This window comes from Salvelinus fontinalis, chromosome 2 (genome assembly GCF_029448725.1).
Source record: "Salvelinus fontinalis isolate EN_2023a chromosome 2, ASM2944872v1, whole genome shotgun sequence".
NCBI lineage: Eukaryota > Metazoa > Chordata > Actinopteri > Salmoniformes > Salmonidae > Salvelinus > Salvelinus fontinalis.
The window spans coordinates 98,415,777-98,424,892 of NC_074666.1; the positions used below are offsets into that span (position 1 = coordinate 98,415,777).

Genomic DNA, 9,116 nt, shown 5'->3' on the forward strand with positions numbered 1-9,116 from the left:
CCCACTAGCCTGTCATAGCATTAGATGCTAGCTAGCTGTATAATAACCCACTAGCCTGTCATAGCATCAGGCGCTAGTTAGCTGTAAAATAACCCACTAGCCTGTCATGTCATAGCATAAAGTGCATTTAGCACTTTAGCTTTAGACTGCTGAAGCAATATAACCCACTAGCCTGTCATAGCATCAGGTGTTAGCTAGCTATATAATAACCTACTAGCCAGTTGTAGCATCAGGCGCTAGCTAGCTATTTAATAACCCACTAGCCTGTCGTAGCATCAGGCGCTACCTAGCTATATAATAACCCACTAGCCAGTCGTAGCATCAGGCGCTATCTAGCTATATAATAACCCACTAGCCAGTCGTAGCATCAGGCGCTAGCTAGCTATTTAATAACCCACTAGCCTGTCGTAGCATCAGGCGCTACCTAGTTATATAATAACCCACTAGCCAGTCTAGCTACACTAGCTACTCTGTGTGACCAGGCTTCCTTCTCTCTGATCTCTCCTCTCCTTTGTGAATGTGCAGTGGGGTGGATGCAGGGTGTGTGTGTGTGTGTGTGTGTGTGTGTGTGTGTGTGTGTGTGTGTGTGTGTGTGTGTGTGTGTGTGTGTGTGTGTGTGTGTGTGTGTGTGTGTGTGTGTGTGTGTGTGTGTGTGTGTGTGTGTGAGTGTTCAGTGGTGTGGATACTCATCCATTCCATCAGTTCACAGCACTGAGCCTCATACAGCAGAATGGCCAGGGAGAGAGAGGGGGAGAGAGAGAGAGAAAGAGAGAGAGAGAGAGAGATTTGTGACCTTTTGCCACAAGAAAACATATATATTTGATTTTTATTTTTCGATATCTATACTTTGACAATGTAAGTAATAATGAACTTGCCATGTCAATAAAGTCAATTGAATTGAATTGAGAGAGAGAGAGAGAGAGAGAGAGAGAGGGGGGGGGGGGGGGGGGGGGGGGAGAGAGAGAGGGGGGGAGAGGAAGAGAGAGAGGGTTGGAGAGAGAGAGAGGGAGATGTGTGACCTTTTGCCACAAGAAAATGGCAACCAATGAAGAACAAACACCATTGTAAATACAACCCATATTTATGTGTGTTTACTTTAACTATTTGCACATCATTACAACACTGTACAGAGACATAATATAACATTTGACATGTCTCTATTCCTTTGAGACTTCTGTGAGTGTAATGTTTACCGTTCATTTTTTATGTCTTATTTCAGTTTTGTTTATTATCTATTTCACTTGCAATGACAATGCAAACATATATTTTCCATGCCAATAAAGCCCTTTGAATTGAATTGAATTGAATTGAGAGGTAGAGACAGAGCCTATATCCCCCCCACCAGAATCCCCATACTTTAATGAAGACAGCTTCTCTTATCCTGGTGGGGGATATCAAGCCATTTCCAGGCCCAGGGACATGTACTAGTCTGTGGTGACCTAAATGCCAGAACTGGACAAGAACCTGACACCCTCAGCACACAGGGAGACAAACACCTGCCTGGAGGTGACAGCATTCCCTCCCCCATATGCCCACCTAGACACAACTATGACAACATAACCTACAAAAACGGGTCACAACTCCTGCAGCTCTGTCGCACGCTGGGTATGTACATAGTAAATGGTAGGCTTCGAGGGGACTCCTATGGTAGGTACACCTATAGCTCATCTCTTGGCAGTAGTACTGTAGACTACTTTATCACTGACCTCAACCCAGAGTCCTATGGTAGGTACACCTATAGCTCATCTCTTGGCAGTAGTACTGTAGATTACTTTATCACTGACCTCAACCCAGAGTCCTATGGTAGGTACACCTATAGCTCATCTCTTGGCAGTAGTACTGTAGATTACTTTATCACTGACCTCAACCCAGAGTCTTTCAAAGCGTTCACAGTCAGCCCACTGACACCCCTATCAGATCACAGCTAAAACCACAGTCTACTTGAACAGAGCAATACTCAATCATGAGGCATCAAAGCCAAAGGAACTGAATAATATTAAGAAATGCCATAGATGGAAGGAATGTAGTGTGGAAACCTACCAAGAAACAATTAGGCAACGACACATTCAATCCCTTCTAGACAACTTCCTGGACAAAACGTTCCACAAAATGTTCCACTGTAATAGTGAAGGTGTAAAAAGGCCTGTGGTGTTGATGGTATCCTCAATGAAATTATAAAATATACAGACCACAAATTCCATTTGGCTTAAATACTAGACTGTTGGTAAAGCATTCCAGGTGAAGCTGGTTGAGAGAATGTGCAAAGCTGTCATCAAGGCAAAGGTTGGCTACTTTTAAGAATCTAAAATATAAATATATTTTGATTTGTTTAACACTTTTTGGTTACTATATGATTCCGCATGTGTTATTTCATAGTTTTGACGTCTTCACTATCATTCTACAATGTAGAAAATAGTAAAAAATAAAGAAAAACCCTGGAATGAGTAGGTGTGTCCAAACTTTTGACTGGTAGTGTATGGTATCCTCAATGAAATTATAAAATATACAGACCACAGACCACAACTGGCTTAAATACTAAAACTCTTTAACATCATCCTCAGCTCTGGCATCTTCCCCAATACTTGGAACCAAGGACTGATCACCCCAATCCACAAAAATGGAGACAAATTTGACCCCAATAACTACCGTGGGATATGCGTCAACAGTAACCTTGGGAAAATCCTCTGCATTATCATTAACAGCAACTCGTACATTTCCTCAGTGAAAAACAATGTACTGAGCAAATGTCAAATTGGCTTTTTATCAAATTACCGTACGACAGACCACGTATTCACCCTGCACACCCTACTTGACAAACAAACAAACCAAAACAAATTTGGCATGAGGGTCTGCTATACAAATTGATGGAAAGTGGTGTTTGGGGAAAAACGTACGACATTAGAAAATCCATGTACACAAACAACAACCGTGAGGTTAAAATTGGCAAAAAACACACATGTTTATTTCCCACAGGGCCGTTGGGTGAGACAGGGACGCAGCATAAGCCCCACCCTCTTCAACATATATATCAACGAATACTACTGTATATAGCCTCTCTACTGTATATAGCCTCTCTACTGTATATAGCCTCTCTACTGTATATAGCCTCTCTACTGTATATAGCCTCTCTACTGTATATAGCTTCTCTACTGTATATAGCCTCGCTACTTTTATAGCCTCTCTACTGTATATAGCCTCTCTACTGTATATAGCCTCTCTACTGTATATAGCCTCTCTACTGTATATAGCCTCGCTACTGTATATAGCCTCTACACTGTATATAGCCTCTCTACTGTATATAGCCTCTCTACTGTATATAGCCTCTCTACTGTATATAGCCTCTCTACTGTATGTAGCCTCTCTACTGTATATAGCCTCACTACTGTATATAGCCTCTCTACTGTATATAGCCTCGCTACTGTATATAGCCTCTCTACTGTATATAGCCTCTCTACTGTATGTAGCCTCTCTACTGTATATAGCCTCGCTACTGTATATAGCCTCGCTACTGTATATAGCCTCTCTACTGTATATAGCCTCTCTACTGTATATAGCCTCTCTACTGTATGTAGCCTCTCTACTGTATATAGCCTCTCTACTGTATATAGCCTCTCTACTGTATGTAGCCTCTCTACTGTATATAGCCTCGCTACTGTATATAGCCTCGCTACTGTATATAGCCTCTCTACTGTATATAGCCTCTCTACTGTATGTAGCCTCTCTACTGTATATAGCCTCTCGACTGTATATAGCCTCTCTACTGTATATAGCCTCTCTACTGTATATAGCCTCTCTACTGTATATAGCCTCTCTACTGTATATAGCCTGTCTTTTTACTGTTGTTTTATTTCTTTACCTGCCTATTGTTCACCTAACACCTTTTTTGCACTATTGGTTAGAGCCTGTTAGTAACTATTTCACTGTGAGGTCTACTACACCTGTTGTATTCAGCATTTCACTGTGAGGTCTACTACACCTGTTGTATTCAGCATTTCACTGTGAGGTCTACTACACCTGTTGTATTCAGCATTTCACTGTGAGGTCTACTACACCTGTTGTATTCAGCATTTCACTGTGAGGTCTACACCTGTTGTATTCAGCGCATGTGGCAAATAAACGTTGATTTGACTTTGATTTGATTTGATTGGCGAGGGCACTAGAACAGTCCGCAGCACCCGGCCTCACCCTACTAGAATCTGAAATCAAAAGACTACTGTTTGCTGATTATCTGGTGCTTCTGTCACCAACCAAGTAGGGCCTTAAACTGAATTGAATTGAGAGAGAGAGAGAGAGAGAGAGAGAGAGAGAGAGAGAGAGAGAGAGAGAGAGAGAGAGTTTTTGGTTGGATAGGTTTCTCTCTCTCTCTCCTCTCTCTCTCTCTCTCTCTCTCTCTCTCTCTCTCTCTCTCTCTCTCTCTCTCTCTCTCTCTCTCTCTCTCTCTCTCTCTGTCTCTCTCTCTCTCTCTCTCTGTCTCTCTCTCTCTCTCTCTGTCTCTCTCTCTCTCTTCCCCTCGCCTGCCCCTAACTGTCTCAATCCTGTCTCTGACTGGCAGCAGCCTGTGTCCAGATGGTACCAGGTGTGTGTGTGTGTTTGTGTGTGTGTGTGTGTGTGTGTGTGTGTGTGTGTGTGTGTGTGTGTGTGTGTGTGTGTGTGTGTGTGTGTGTGTGTGTGTGTGTGTGTGTGTGTGTGTGTGTGTGTGTGTGTGTGTGTGTGTGTGTGTGTCTGTGTGTCTCAAAGCAGTGGTAATGACTTAAAGATATAGGGATTCGGACTTTCTGTTCGTCACACACACACACACACACACACACACACACACACACACACACACACACACACACACACACACACACACACACACACACACACACACACACACACACACACACACACACACACACACCTGGTACCATCTGGACACAGGCTGCTGCCAGTCAGAGACAGGATTGAGACAGTTAAATATCATCAATATCACTGGTCTATGTTATCAATATCACTGGTCTATATCATCAATATCACTGGTCTATATCATCAATATCACTGGTCTATATCATCAATATCACTGGTCTATATCATCAATATCACTGGTCTATATCATCAATATCACTGGTCTATATCACCACTGGCCTTTCTAGGGAGTTTTTCCTAGCCACCGTGCTTCTACTCCTGCATTGCTTGCTGTTTGGGGTTTTAGGCTGGGTTTCTGTACAGCACTTTGAGATATTAGCTGATGTAAGAAGGGCTTTATAAATACATTTGATTGATTGATTGATACTACCACAAAACTCTGTTACAGCAATATCATTAGAACAGACCAAAATACAGTAGAACAGACCAAAATAGAGTAGAATAGAATAGAGTAGAACATAATATAATAGAGTATAATAGAATAGAGTAGAATAAAGTAGAACATAATATAATAGAGTATACTAGAATAGAGTAGAATAAAGTAGAACATAATATAATAGAGTATAATAGAATAGAGTAGAATAAAGTAGAACATAATATAATAGAGTATAATAGAATAGAGTAGAATAAAGTAGAACATAATATAATAGAGTAGAGTAGAATAGAGTAGAACATAATATAATAGAATATAATAGAGTATAATAGAGTAGAGTAGAATAGTGTAGAACATAATATAATAGAGTATAATAGAATAGAGTAGAGTAGAATAGAGTAGAACATATAATAGAGTATAATATAATAGAGTAGAGTGGAAAGGAGTAGAACATAATATAATAGAATATAATAGAGTATAATAGAGTATAGTAGAATAGTGTAGAACATAATATAATAGAGTATAATAGAATAGAGTAGAATAGAGTAGAACATATAATAGAGTATAATAGAATAGAGTAGAATAGAGTAGAACATAATATAATAGAGTATAATAGAATATAGTAGAATAGAGTAGAACATATAATAGAGTATAATAGAATAGAGTAGAGTAGAATAGAGTAGAACATATAATAGAGTATAATAGAATATAGTAGAGTGGAAAGGAGTAGAACATATTATATTAGAGTATAATAGAATAGAGTAGAGTAGAACATAAAATAATAGAACATAAAATAATGGAATATAATAGAATAGAGTGAAATAGAGTAGAACATAATATAATAGAGTATAATAGAGTAGATTAGAACATAATAGAGTAGAACATAATATAATGGAATATAATAGAATAGAGTACAGTAAAATAGAGTAGAACAAAATATAATAGAGTACAATAGAATAGAGTAGAACATAATATAAAATAATAGAATAGAATAGAGTAGAGTAGAATAGAGTAGAGATTAATAGTATAGGGTAAAATAGAGTAGAATAGAACATAATATAGTAGAACATAATATAATGGAATATAATAGAATAGAGTACAGTAAAATAGAGTAGAACAAAATATAATAGAGTACAATAGAATAGAGTAGAACATAATATAAAATAATAGAATAGAATAGAATAGAGTAGAGTAGAATAGAGTAGAGATTAATAGTATAGGGTAAAATAGAGTAGAATAGAACAGAATATAGTAGAACATAATATAATGGAATATAATAGAATAGAGTAGAGTAGAATAGAGTAGAACATAACATAATTGAGTACAACAGAACAGACTAAAATAGAACAGAGTAGAACAGATTAGAACAGAACAGAACAGAATAGAGTAGAACAGAACAGAATAGAGTAGAACAGAACAGAACAGAGTAGAACAGAACAGAATAGAGTAGAAGAGATTAGATAAGAACAGAACAGAATAAAATAGAACAGAATAGAACAGAACAGAATATAATAGAGTAGAACAGAACAGATTAGAGTAGAACATAAAATAATTGAATTGAACAGAATAGAGTAGAACAGAATAGAGTAGAACAGGACAGATTAGATTTGAATAGAACAGATTAGATTAGAACAGAACAGATTAGAACAGATCAGATTAGAACAGAACAGATTAGAATAGAAAAGAACAGAATAGATTAGAACAGAACAGAATAGATTAGAATAGAACAGAACAGAATAGAACAGAATATAATATAATAGAGTAGAACAGAACAAAATAGAACAGAACAGATTAGATTTGAATAGAACAGATTAGATTAGAACAGAACAGATTAGAACAGAACAGATTAGAATAGAGCAGAATAGAATAGAACAGAATAGAACAGAATATAATATAATAGAGTAGAACAGAACAAAATAGAACAGAATAGAACAGATTAGATTAGAACAGAACAGATTTGAACAGATTTGAATAGAGTAGAGTAGAACATAATATAATAGAACATAAAATAATGGAATATAATAGAATAGAGTAAAATAGAGTAGAACATAATATAATAGAGTATAATAGAGTAGATTAGAACAGAATAGAGTAGAACATAATATAATGGAATATAATAGAATAGAGTACAGTAAAATAGAGTAGAACAAAATATAATAGAGTACAATAGAATAGAGTAGAACATAATATAAAATAATAGAATAGAATAGAATAGAGTAGAGTAGAATAGAGTAGAGATTAATAGTATAGGGTAAAATAGAGTAGAATAGAACAGAATATAGTAGAACATAATATAATGGAATATAATAGAATAGAGTAGAGTAGAATAGAGTAGAACATAACATAATTGAGTACAACAGAACAGACTAAAATAGAACAGAGTAGAACAGATTAAAATAGAACAGAACAGAATAGAGTAGAACAGAACAGAATAGAGTAGAACAGAACAGAACAGAGTAGAACAGAACAGAATAGAGTAGAAGAGATTAGATAAGAACAGAACAGAATAAAATAGAACAGAATAGAACAGAACAGAATAGAATAGAGTAGAACAGAACAGAATAGAATAGAGTAGAACAGAACAGATTAGAGTAGAACATAAAATAATTGAATTGAACAGAATAGAGTAGAACAGAATAGAGTAGAACAGGACAGATTAGATTTGAATAGAACAGATTAGATTAGAACAGAACAGATTAGAACAGATCAGATTAGAACAGAACAGATTAGAATAGAACAGAACAGAATAGATTAGAACAGAACAGAATAGATTAGAATAGAACAGAACAGAATAGAACAGAATATAATAGATTAGAATAGAACAGAACAAAATAGAACAGAACAGAACAGATTAGATTTGAATAGAACAGATTAGATTAGAACAGAACAGATTAGAACAGAACAGATTAGAATAGAGCAGAATAGAATAGAACAGAACAGAATAGAACAGAATATAATATAATAGAGTAGAACAGAACAAAATAGAACAGAATAGAACAGATTAGATTAGAACAGAACAGATTTGAACAGATTAGAATAGAACAGAATAGAATAGAACAGAACAGAACAGAATAGAACAGAATATAATATAATAGAGTAGAACAGAACAAAATAGAACAGAACAGAACAGATTACAATAGAACAGAACAGAATAGAACAGAATATAATATAATAGAGTAGAACAGAACAGAATAGAACAGAATATAATATAATAGAGTAGAATAGAATAGAACAGACTAGAATATAATATAATAGATTAGAATAGAACAGACTAGAATATAATAGAATAGAGTATAAAAGAACAGATTAGAGTAGAATAGAGTAGAACAGAATATAATATAATAGAGTAGAACAGAACAGAATAGAGTAGAATAGAGTATAACAGAACAGATTAGAGTAGAATAAAACAGACTAGAATATAATATAATAGATTAGAATAGAGTTGAACAGAACAGAATATAATATAATATAATAGAGTAGAACAGAACAGATTAGAATAGAACAGAACACAAAAGATGTGAATAGAGTAGAACAGAATTGAATAGAACAGAACGGAATAGAGTAGAATAGAACAGACTATAATATAACAGAATAGAGTATAACAGAACAGATTAGAGTAGAATAGAGTAGAACAGAATATAATATAATAGAGTAGAACAGAACAGAATAGAGTAGAATAGAGCAGATTAGAGTAGAATATAATAGAGTAGAATAGAGCAGATTAGAGTAGAATAGAACAGGTTAGAGTAGAACAGAACAGATTAGAGTAGAATAGAGCAGATTAGAGTAGAATAGAATAGAGTAGAATAGAGCAGATTAGAGTAGAATAGAGTAGAAC

General features: G+C 35.7%; 1 protein-coding gene across 1 annotated transcript in view; it reads right to left on the bottom strand.

Annotated features, from left to right (window-relative positions):
* Positions 1–9,116, bottom strand: part of caskin1 (CASK interacting protein 1) — a 195,490-nt gene that overhangs the window by 185,056 nt on the left and 1,318 nt on the right. The window lies entirely within an intron of this gene.